Source organism: Prionailurus bengalensis, chromosome D4 (genome assembly GCF_016509475.1).
Source record: "Prionailurus bengalensis isolate Pbe53 chromosome D4, Fcat_Pben_1.1_paternal_pri, whole genome shotgun sequence".
In the NCBI taxonomy this organism is placed as follows: Eukaryota; Metazoa; Chordata; class Mammalia; order Carnivora; family Felidae; genus Prionailurus; species Prionailurus bengalensis.
Window position 1 is genome coordinate 11,018,371 of NC_057359.1, and position 12,858 is coordinate 11,031,228.

The following is a 12,858-nucleotide window of genomic DNA, read 5'->3' on the forward strand; positions in this document are numbered from 1 at the left end:
GAAATGACTGGATCTTGAAGAAGGTGTGCCTTTAGCACAAGGGTGACGCTTGGGCTGTAGCTCTGGACTGACGTAGCCAGTGGTGCTCCTACTGCTCCGTTTATCTCTGTCATCCCTTCACCGTAGGACGTGGGACCTTGACCTACAGAGAATTGCTCCTTTCACACGAGACTGTACCCCCTGGTTCTCAGGGTCCAGAAGCCATCCTGTCTTCTCTTGACTCCACCCTCCCTCTGTGTTGAAGTTTCTCCAAAGTCCCCGCTTAGGCCCAGCAGCGGCCGTCGTACAGAATGGATCCACACACATAAACAATAAATATTCCCGTGCCTCGAACTCTGAAAAGGGAGACAGGCAGCTGAGTGGCCTCATTTCCCTGGGGAGTCTCTGCCTTTCCAATTAATTTCAGGAACTGTGTGTTCTTGCCAACCTATTTTGGTCTCCGTCCCCCCAGAGACGACTAGGAAGAGGCTCTCTGAGGGAGAGTTCATCTCGGCTACAGCCGGCACTGCTTGGGTCGCTCTGCCTGCGAGCCCCTGATTTTCCTTCCTCCCTCCTCTTTCCCCACTGGCTCCCTGGGGGCCGAACCCCAGAACCCGACCGCTCAGGCGAAGAGGGCTTGACTTGCTCAGATACCACAGAGCCCTGCTGTCACCGCCACCCACTCACCATGCCCCTGGGCTGCCCGCCCTCCCTGCTGAGCTCCCAGCTTCTTGCAATCCAGGACCTGGAGGAGTGTCTCTGCTCCCCCGGATGCCCTTCCAACTTCTCATCTCTCAGGCCTCTTTGGGAAGGCATCTTGCTATGAATCCTTGACGTGGCTTGAAATTATTCGACACATTCCTTCTCTCTTGCTCTTCGAAAGTGTTCAACGCGGGGCGCCTAGGTGGCTCAGTCAGTTAAATGTCTGACTTTGGCTCAGGTCATGATCTCATGGTTCATGAGTTCAAGCCCCACATCAGGCTCTGTGCTGACAGCTCGGAGCCTGGAGCCTGCTTCGGATTCTGTGTCTCCTTCTCTCTCTGCTTCTCCCCCCCTCACACTCTATCTCTCAAAAATAAATAAACATTGAAAAAAAATTTCTTTAAAAAGTGTTCAATGAGAGTAAATATCTTTGGAGGACACCCCTGCCACAGTCTTGTAAGGAATATAGTTCTCGGTCCGTCTCACCCGGTGTTTTCCAATAGATGTTAAAAGAAACATCAAGCCCATAAGGTGCTCCTTGTAATCATGAGAAGTGCGTACCTTACTCTGTCTTTGAAGTTTTATTGTGAAATAAGCGTTTCAGTTCTAAGAAATCCCACAAAAGGAAAGAGAGGCCAGTTTTACCGTAATCTCCTACCTGCTCGTAATAAACTAATAGCAGTGGACTTGGTAAGCTGACATACACTTAATTAGAAGTAAGGTAATCTGTCCTTTCAGTCAGCCCTTTGTATGCAATTCCTCCCTGGAAATCCATCCACCGCAACTTAATCTTATCCTGAACTTTCAATGGTCTCATGTACTTGCTTCCACTGGTATTTGAAGGATTTAGGTTTGGAATGTAAATTACGTTTTATATACGTGTCAGAGGAGTCCGTGCACTGGCAACGCGCCTCTTCTGAAGGTCATGGCTCCTGCCAGGCCGCCCCGTGCACCCAGCTCTGTCTGCAGATTCCAGGAATGAATCTGAGGGTGGGGTGATGTTACTTGCCCTGGGGCCGTGTAGTGTTCCTTATGTTCCCCCTCTCGGCTGCCCACACCTGTGTCAACAGTTCCTGTTTTCAACTCTCCTCGAATTACTCAGTTTGAGTGGATCATCTCTTCCTGTTGGGGCTCTGACTGACACAAAGAGTATCCGCACCCAAGTGAACTATGTGTACAAGGGTCTGAAGCCGCATGGTGCTTTGAGGAGGTTCTAGAAGAATACCGGCTTGGTACGGCGGGAGGCTGAGGGGGGCAGGAAGCAGCAGCTGTAGAGGCAATGATGCTGATGGCTGTTGCTGATGTCCATGACCTGCTCTGGGTGCTTGGGGCTTCCCAAGCATCACCCCATTTAGCCCTCCCATTGTTACTCCATTTCACAGGGGAAAGAGCTGGGCTTATTGAGTTTCAATAATTTGGCCACGGTCTCAGAGCCAAGAAGGGCGGAGCTAGACAGAGACTCAGGCACTCGTGATCCAGTGCCCATCCTCCTGTGAAGGTGCTTGGACTTGATCCCTCAGGCAGCCACGTTTGCCTACCTTTCCTGTCTACTCAGCTTTACCTTGGGTCGTGAAACTCATTTCCCACAAAAGGACGTCACCTTTTTTTTCAACAGCTTCTTTCCTCATAACCGTGCGTCATTAACGCCGAAAGAAGGTTGAAGACACAGTGATGTTAGAGCAGAATTTAATGTGGCATGGAGTTTCCTTACGCTTACGGGCAAGATTAAACCCGGTCCTGAGTGACTGGTGGAAATCCTGGAAGAGTAGTGCGTTTCTGAATATGGGGTTCCTGTTAGGTGGGTGACTTCCTATGTGTCCCTTGATGAATGCTGGTTTTATCAGAGCCCATTTAGAGAGAGCTGCCCGATGGCTTGTGCTGACTTTCCCAGAAACGGCAACCCGGGTCATCAATTCGGCCACATGTCAGAGTTCCCCATGAGATAAAACACCAGGAGAATGACTTGCGTGGTCTATTCCAAAACCAGCATGCTGCGCACGTTCCCAGAGGGAACCCCACCAAATCTAAAGGCCTTTGTATCTCTGTGCAGACATCTCCTCCTGGAATTTTGAGTGCTTTGTGTCCAGAAGGTTCTTTGTCTTCCTTCTGTCAAGGAACCAAGAACTAACTCCCTAAAGTGAGCTGAAAATGACAATCTTTGTTAAGAACCATATGCACAACTAGTGAATTCTTCTCTGTGATGTTGACGGACAGGTTTGCGAGAGAAAAGGGAGGGGGAAATGCTTATACTACACAGAATCTAAGCACCCTCTCTTAATTAGAAAGGAAGGAAGGAAGGAAGGAAGGAAGGAAGGAAGGAAGGAAGGAAGGAAGGAAGGAAGGAAGGAAGGGCGGGAAGTTGGTTTTGAGCTCTATGCATACAAGTGGAAAGACCTGACTAAGAATCTTGGGAAATTCCCAGGCCAATTAATTATGGCAGGCTAAGGGACACGGACTTGCTTCCTGCCTTTAGAGGCATAGCTATTGGGACAAGGAAGATCTTCCTAGTTGCTCTGTGCTCTGGTGGCACAGGCAGGTTCTGGATGGTTCTCTGAACCAGGTGTCAGGTGTCTTCATTTAGTCATTTAGTCCCATTAGTACTTCAGAGTTGCAAATACCTGAAACCTTTTATTAGAAGTAGGAATGATATCCCACTAGGTTTTCAATTTGTTCTAGTGAGGGAGAAATAGTAATTGGAATACCAGCGATCTAAGATAATATTGCAAGACAAAAATACACATTTAATTTCTCCTGTGTGTGTGTGTGTGCACGCGTGCGCATGTGTGTGTTTTGCAATCTATGTATTGGGGCCCTTGAATCACAGCTGTTTATTTGATGCTGTATAAACAAATCGGTTTGTCAGTTCCCCTACTGATGGACAGTTGGGTTGCTTATGGTTTTGTTCTTTTTCTCTCTCACCAGCAGTGCCGTAAGAGACATCCTTGATCCATGCCTCCTTGTGCACACACGTACCAGTTTCTCTAAGATAGATACCAGGAGGCTGGCTTGCTGGGTCATAGAGTATTATTAACTCCCCTAGGAATTCTTGAATTGCCCTATGAAGTGAGTGTACTAATTTACAATTCTGCCATCAATGTTTGGGTTTCCATTTTCCTCTGACATTCCCACCTGCACTTGGTATTATTAGATTTTTGTCTTCTTTTTTTGTTTTTTTTTTTTACATGGTAAGTGTGACATTTTGACAATGTCTGTCTGTTTTTAAATTTTCATTTCTTTGATTTACTGTATATTTTCTTGTTGGCCAATTAATCTTCCTTCTCTGTGAATGGCATGGGTCAACTGAGCTTATCATAGTGGTTGTCAGGGCTTCTTTATTTAAGTTGGCTACTAATCCTTCAGTTTCATGGATTGCAAACACCTTAGTCTATGGCTTACCTCCCTATTTTTGGTGTCTTTTACAGATAGAAATTTTTACACATTTTAACTAATTAAATTTATCAATCTTTTCCTTGTATTTAGACCCAACATGTGGAATATTCTGCTCATTCTTCTCTTCTTTCCCCCTTTCATATTGCTCTGGGGATAGATTGCCAAAACTCTTCTGTCACATTTAGACTGAAAATGTTCACATGAACCATTTCAGGGTCAAAATTAGGCTCATGGAACACTGGGGACAAACCATGAGGTCCCTGTGGCACTGCTGAAACTGAATCCAACGTGAAATACCAGAGCAAGGAACAGATGTTTGCTTTAGGAAAACTGATAATGCCATCCTATTTCAGTGTTTACCTCTGCGTGTGGTATTAGCCATGGATGGTGATGTAGCATTTTACAAATACCAGTTTACCCTGGGCTTTGTTCTTCTTTTGGAATGAGTATCCATTTACAGTGTATATTTATTTAATGTCCAAAGCCCAGATGTTCCTTCTCTCCCGTTTTACAACATAGGATCAGTAAGGTTTCTATAATACCCTCCAGGAAATGATGCTAATTGAATCCAGAAGAGAAAAGAAAGAAAAGGTTTTAAGAAAGAGAAGTTTCATTTACGGAGACACATTATCTCCTGGGTTCAAGTTGTCACATGATTTCGGACTACTTTGGGCCTGTAGGAGTGAACGCATTGATTCTAAATCTTCCAACTGTATTACATAGGCATTTTAAAACAGCTTCAGTAAGGTGTCTACATAACCAGGAATTCAAAGCAAAACAAAAATACAAGAAGGCAATTCACTTTTTTGCTGTCCGGGAAGCAATCTCATAGGAATCTGGAAGACTGCTGATGATTGTCTCTCTATGCCTCAGCTTAGCTGGAACTCTTGGGGCTTCAAACTCACCAGCCCTAGCCTTTCAACAATTTTTATTCTTTGAAAATAATTAGAACCAGAACCAGTTTACATCAAAGTGCTCAAGCGTCAAGATTGTAAACAGACACTTGTTAATTCCCAGATACAGGATTCCAGATTATTTACTAGCTTGGGAGTGTAAACCTGTGATTGTTTCCATTTTACATATTTTTCTCTAGGCTCTTTGGTCAATTTCCCAAAGCCAGTTTTTTTTTTCCTTTTAAACAAAGTCAAGATCCTCAGAAATATGCCTGCCTTATGTTTCCTAACAAAATGTATAATCTAATTGAGAAGGATCCTATCTTTCCCCCATAACACTTATCTAAAATGCAAGTGCAGACGTTTCTAGATAAGGCAGCAAAGGCCCTTGGGTTAGGGGTCCACCTTTGTTTTACAATTGGCCAAAAACTAGATGTTTAAAGGGAACATAAGATATGCAGTTATCTCTTGTGTTTTTTTTCTTGTAAATATTCTTTAAATGAAATGTCCATTTCCCTTTGAATTAAGTGAAAGATCCAAAGCAAACAACAGTGATCATGCGGTTACTCTGTAGGGATATTTTGTGGTTCTTAGAGCCCTTCCATTTCATTATTTACCATCTCGTTTGATCTTTACAACCTCTCTGATAGGATGGGCAGGGAAGGTGTGATTTAATATGTGAGTTTTGAGGTCTAGACCAGGCTGAGCTATTACAGGCCTCAGGAACAGGCAGCTCTCTGCTCAAGTTTATATACGCGGTTGAAAAACTTTTGTGGTCATCTTATTATGACAGCCTCCCATTTTATTGTACCTGAAAGTGTGGCTTGTTCCATCCAAAAGGTGAGTGTGAGAGTAGACTTAAATGCCTGTGAGTTTAAGCCCTTCGCCCCCAGGGGCCTTTCGCCAATAGCTCAAAGCGAGGGTTTGAAAGACCAACAAGCTTGTCACAGATCAGGACAATTTTGAGGCAAGGCTTACAGTCCAGAGTCCCAGGGAAACGTCTGGCTGAAGCTACTCTTCGCGCAGCCATGCCTGAGATCACAGTATTACTTGGTTTCCTCCCCTTCTCCGTCCTACTCTTCTAGCCCTTACACATCTCTCCATGATAAATTCCTTTTTTTAAAAAAAATTCTTTTTTTTAAATCTTTATTTCTTTTTGAGAGAGATACAGACAGACAGAGTGTGAGCAGGGGAGGAACAGAGAGAGAGGGAGACACAGAACCTGAAGCAGGCTCCAGGCTCTGAGCTGTTCACGCAGAGCCCGATGCGGGGCTTGAACTTACAAACTGTGAGATCATGACCCGAGCCAAAGTCAGATGCTTAACCACCTGAGCCACCCAGGCACTCCTCTCCATGATGAATTTCTAGTAGAGGAATCTGTGTCTCAGGGCCTGCCTTTAGGGAACCCCATCTAAGACACCTAGATGGCCAACACTCATTCTCTAGATCTCAGGTCAAATGTCACTTCTTAGGAATTCCTAACTAAAGTTCTCCTCCCGCCCCAACTGATGAGCATCTCTTCATGATAGCACATCCTAATAAAATTTTTATATGTGCTGGTTAGTCTTTGATCCTAAGACACATAAGGCAGGAGCCACGTGTGTTTGATTTAACATTGTGTCCCCAGTGCTTAGTATAGTAGCTCAGGAATAATCAATAAAGATTTATTAAATGGGGGGGAAAAAAGAGGACACTTTACGATGGCTATTGGAAAGTAAGGCCTAACTGAATTCTGCCTAATTCATATTTGGAAGGCGAGCAGGCTGCCTTAGAAATGCTTTTAAAGTGCAGACTCACATTAGCCCTTCTTTACCTTCGAGCAGCTCCAGCCGACAGTGCCAGACATCAAAGAAGGGATCTGGGAGTGAACTCATCGACGTGAAAATACCGACGGGCTCATTCTGGGGCAGTTCTGCTAGATGTCAACGTCTGCTAGACATTAACCAGAATATCCAGAATGCTATTAAACTCCATTTTCAGTAGTTTATTTCTTGAGATTATGTAAACATGACCAATTCAAACATGGCCTTGGTCATAAATACTGCAAGGGGGCTTTTTCTTTTAAGTAAATGTTTATTGAAGTATAACGTATGTAAAGAGAAGGACAACTCCTGTGTCACTCAAGGACTTTTCACAAAGGAATATTCCCGTGCAAATACCATCTCGATCAAGCAACAAAGCAGGGACCCTGAAGATCCCTTGTTCCCCATTTCAATGAACTGCTTCCTTCCTCCTCCCTAGAGATAAGGGCTATCCCGACTTCTATCACCAGTGATAGTCACCAGTGTAACTAGGGCCAAGTTAATTAACACGTTCGTCACTGCACATAGTTACTTCTTTTTCGGTGAGAATGCTACTCTCAGAAAATGTCAAGTATGCCATGTGTGTCATGAACCAGAGTCCCCATGCTGTACATTAGACCCTCAGGACTTACTCATCTTGACTGGATGTTTGTGCCCTTTGACCAATGTCTTCCCAGTTTCCCCACCCCCTAGGGCCTGGCAACCACCAATATATTCTCTGTTTCTGGGAGTCTGACTTTTTTCAGACGCCATGTATGTGGGATACCATGTAGTATTTGTCTTTCTGTCTCCGTCTTACTTCACGTAGCAGAACGCCCTCCAGGTTCATCCATGTTGTCACATATGGCAGGATTTCCTTCTTCTTTTATGGCTGGACAATATTCATTGTATATACATGTCACATCTTCTTTATCCATTCATCTGTTGACAGACATGTAGGTTGTTTCTACATCTTGACTACTGTAAACAATCGTGCAATGAACATGAACGTGCAGATATCTTTTGGGGATCCTGTTTTCATTTCCTTTGGGTATATACTCAAAAATACAGATTGCTGGCTCATGTGGTAGTTATTTTTAATTTTTTGAGGAACTGTCGTACTATTTTCCATAGTGACTGTACCGATTTGCATTCCCATCAACAGTGCACAAGGGGTCCCTTCTCTCCACATCCTTGCCAGCTCGTATCTATTGTCTTTTGAATAATAGCCATTCTAACAGATGTGAGGTGATATCTCATTGTGGTTTTGATTTTGCATTTCCCTGATGATTAGTAATGTTGAGCATCTTTTTATATATCCGTTGGCCACTTGTATGTCTTCTTCAGAAAAATGTCTACTCAGATCCTTTGCCTATTTTTTTTTTATTGGATTGTTCGTTTTCTTGTTTTTCAGTTGTAAGAGTTCCTTATGTATTCTGGATGTTAAATCCTTATTGGATATAAGGTTTGCAAATATTTTCTCCTGTTCCATAGGTTGTCTTTTCAACTTGCTGGTAGTTGCCTTTGCTGTGCAGTAACTTTTTGGTTTATGTTGTCCTCCTTATTTATTTTCGCTTTTGTTGCCTGTGCCTTTCGTGTCCTATCCCAAAGACAACTGCCTAGACCAGTGGCAATGATTAGTTTTGCCTATTTTGAACTATGTGTAAATTGAATCATATAGCTTATATTCCTCCATGCTGATTTCTTTAATTCAATGTTATATTTGTGTGATGCATTCATATTTTTCGATGTAGTGGTAGTTTGTTCATTTTCTCTGTTCTGTGCTATTCCTTTATGTGAATATGTCACGTAAACAAATATACCACAGTCAGTACTGATTTGCATTCCTTTAGTAATACGTGAATTCCCAATCTTCACCAGGACTAGGCAATACCACCTTCTCAGCTCGTCTTGTGAGCGTGTCATATTATCTCATTGTGGTTTTATTTTATTATTGTTATTGTTATTATTTTTAGGGAGAGAGAGGGCAAGCAGGGGAGAGGGCAGAGGGGGAGAGAGAGTCTTCAGCAGGGTCCATGCTCAGCTTGGACCCTGATATGGGACTTGATCTCACAACCCTGGGATCATGACCTGAGCCAAAATCAAGAGTCATTCAACTGGCTGAGCCACCCAGGTCGCCCCTTCACTGTAGTTTTAATTTGCAGTTATCTGATCTCTACTGACGTTGAGCGTCTTTTCATATGTTAATTGGTCAATTTAATATCCTCTTTGGTAAAGTGACTGTTCAAGACTTTTGCCCAAGGCTTTTAAAAATGGTTATGTGCCTTTTTTTTTTTTTTTATTATTGTATGAGTCTTTTAAATGTAAACTGCATATAAGTCTTTTGTTGGATATATGGGATGAAAATATCTTCTACTCTCTGCTATTGGGGGCTTTTAAAAAGGGGGCTGGGAGTTCGTTGTGTAGAAATTAGAATCATGAGCCCTCCTTGGCTCTCAAGAAAGTGGACATTTGAAGATAAAGGAAGAGGAACCCAGATCTTGCGCTCTTTAAGTCTATTGCAACTTTCTCAAAGTAGGATTCCAAGAGCAGCTGGGTATGCTTCATGTACTTGATATAATTAATCATTGTTTATTTGCCTATTCTCTCACATGCTACAAGAGTGTCATTAGCCATTGATATTCCAGCAGAGTATATCACACATAATAATGTAGTACTGTATAATTAGGTTAATGGATACTTGAATAACTACTGTGGTCGTGCACTACGCTGAAGGCACAAAAATAGTATGTCAGCATGCCTTCACCTGGTGAGATGTTAGAGCCCTGTTGGGATACTTTTGTATCTGTTATCTTGTTTGATCGCATGAAGGTAGGGTGATGACCAGACTGGTGAAATAGAAAAATATATTCTCCTGCTCCTCAAACCTTTGTTTTCAGTTAGTCATTGCCCTAAGTCTACAAGATCTTTATTTCCAGGAAATGCCTTGGTCTCATTGTGATAGCCTGACTCATTAATAACTGATGAAATTCTCTTTCTCAAAATGACTAATTTAAATAAAACATGCACAAATGACTTAGCTATATTTTTAGGAAACTACCAGGAAAAAAAGTCCAGAAAATAGGGATACTTTGTTCCCTGCCATCCACCCACACTGCTTAAATAATAGATTTCAGTCAACTGAAATCATACAGAATTTATGAAGGGCAAATCTGACAAGGTGCTCTATTATCCTAAACATCGGAGAGCCGTAAAAGGGTATACGATGTAGTTCCTACCTCAAAGAGCTTTTAACACATTGGTGGTGATGGTGGTGAGCGTCTGTGTGTGGAAGAAAAGTTCAAGAAGGTGACAACGCCAACAATGACAACACGAACAAGGCCCCCGCCAAGTGAGAGGAAGCAGAGTCGCAGGAAGCATTACTTTGGATTTATTATAATGAAGAGGAATGGTTGTATTCATTAGGATAATGGAGCCTGCGACTACAACGCTAGTCCCAAAACGTGTAATCCCTCAAACGCAGCGAAAGGTTCTCAGTCATCAAAAGTTAAAGACAGGTGTTCCTGACTGGTGGTTGACTCCGCTCCAAATGGCAAGTTAGAGACCTAGGTCCTTTTGTATTGTGGGCCCACCGTGTTCAACATATAGCTTCCAGGTTTGCTAGGCCTGTCCCCATGAAGCTGGCAGAAGGAGAAAGAACATGGAACACGGGACGTTTGAATAGCCTGATCTGAACGTCACTTCCACTCAAGTTCCATTGGCTGGAACTTCACCATGTGGCCCACAGCTCACTGCGAGGCGGGGGGTCGGGAAGTGTAATCCCGCTGTGTGTCCGGGAGAAGAGATGGGTTTGTTGGTCACCTAGCAGCGTCTGCCACAGGCTTCATGGTGGCAGGGCACTGAAGATCGGTCTTGAAGTGACGTGGAGTATTTTGACAGAGATCCGAAAGCATTAATCCGGGTAAAAGGCAAAGCATGAAAAAGGACGCAGGAGTAGTTGACAACAGCAAAAATGGGAGCGCACCCTCAGAAAATGAGAAATGGTCCGGTTATGAGGAGCTTGGCGTGGGCTGCGTGAGAGAAACTGATGGAACGATAGGTGGGGGCTGTTTCCAACCTGAAGCCGCATTTTTAGAGGTTTGCAACTCATCCCCAGAAGCTTACACCCACCAGGGGGCTTCTGGTTTTGTTTTGTTTTGTTTTGTTTTGTTTTGTTTTGTTTTGTTTTGTTTTGTTTAACTACCAGAACTCAACTCCCACTTGCAGGACAGTTGGGGTTGAGATTGATTTTCTTGCTTTTGCTTCCTACTCTGGCCTTTCCTAGAAAGTGAGTTCTTCTGTTTGTCTCCACCACGTGGTGGCAGCGGCCAAGAGGGGGTGAAGACCCTCAGTGTGAGCGGCTTCATTCTGAGCTGTCAGAAATCTCCAGGGGGGTCTCCTGTGGAAACACCAGTCTAGAGCATGGTATTTGCTGAATGCTGTGTTTGGGATGGATCCCAAGTTCAGTAGAGGGAGGAGGGCGGTGGGGGGTGGGGGCAGGGAATTCCTTTCTTACTCTAGGACACCATCAGCTCATGCTCAGGATCCCGGGATTGAATTACCCACATTGTTATCTTAGCTTGCATAGCTGCGTCTGGGGCTCCTAGTTATGGAAGTATCCGGTCCTCTAAAACTCCAGCCTCAGCCCTCAGCCTTATGACCTCCTGACAGTGATTAATTGGGAAGGGTGGGAGCTAGGGAAATCCTTTCCCCTCCCTTTAGATCTGCCAACTTGGCTTTGAACCTGCAAGAGTGTCTGAGCCGGGAAATGTATGTCCACCCGCTTTTCTTACCCTTATGTCTGTTCCATGCTGCGCATTCTATTTGGCAATCATATGCAGTCATATTTGCTAAATGAACTTTGACCTAGGCTTTACTCTGTGCTGACACTGGGAAGCTTCTGTGTGACTTATTCTACCTCCTTCCTTTAGCTTCTGACTATGAAATTAATGGCTGTGAAAATTTACCTTTGATCTACAGTTTGGGGAGGATTTCTTTCATTGTGCCTACCAGGATATAAGTGTGATTTGTGTATCTTTCTTAGGCCACTAAAAAAAAAAAATACACAACAGAACCTTTGCTATAACCCTGGAACATCTAAAAAGTGCTTCTTTTCAAAGCAAACTTGAAAGAGATTTAGCACAAAATTTTTCCAGATCTTGAACACATCAACTATATTTGGTATTATGGAAAGGAAGGTGTTTGCTTTCCTGTGGCAAGGGTTTCTAGATATTCTGTTTTCTCCAGCTGGCCACAAAGTAAAACCTAAAGAAAACAAAAAAACCTAATGAAATCATGATTGCATTGTGTCCTCTGTCCTTTAGGCATCTTTCTTCCTCTCCTTCACCAAGACACCCGTCCTGGTTCCCGTTCCTGGCCACCTTCTGTGCTTATACCCTTTGAGAAACTAGATCTTGTTAGCGGCAGGCATTTGGTGTTTTTTTGCTTTTTGTTGCTTGCTTGTGGGAAAGATGAAATCCGTTAGGTCACTGGTACAGAACCGGATCATTCCCCAACATACTCTCTGAGATCTGTATGTCTCTTAAAACATTTGGGGCGACACCATGGTATCGTGGACTGGAACGTGAGCAGAAATTAAGCAGAATGTGGGTCCAGATTCTAGCTCTGCCTCTTACCTCTGTGGAATCTTAAACAAAACACGTGACCTCTCTACTCTGCTGAGCCTGAATTGTGACAGCATTGATTAGTTTTAGCTGTCCTTGAAGTGGATGTAAATGGGACGTTACAGTGTGTATTTTCTTGTTCCCCGTTTCTTTTACGTGATATAATGTGTGTGAGATTCATCATGGGGTTGCATGTAGCGGTGGTATGCTCAGTGAAATTTAACGTAGCGCCTTCTATATCACAGAGCCTCTGTCCGTTCTACTCAGTGGACATCCGGGTGGTTTCGGTTCTTCTGAATCGTGATTCTGTGATCATTTTGTGTAAAATCTTGCGTTCGCATTCTGTTGCGCACTGTCCTACACTGGGCTCCCCAGGAAGCAGCTCGGAGAGAGATTTGCTTGCGGGAAGTTTATTCCTTTCTGCCCATCCAGATCAAACGTGTCTTCAAAACCAGCACCTGCCGGGGGGAGTGAGGAAGGGGATTGGAC

General features: G+C 43.7%; 1 protein-coding gene across 2 annotated transcripts in view; it reads left to right on the plus strand.

Moving 5' to 3' along the window:
- PGM5 (phosphoglucomutase 5) overlaps positions 1–12,858 on the plus strand; it is a 181,764-nt gene that overhangs the window by 95,892 nt on the left and 73,014 nt on the right. The window lies entirely within an intron of this gene.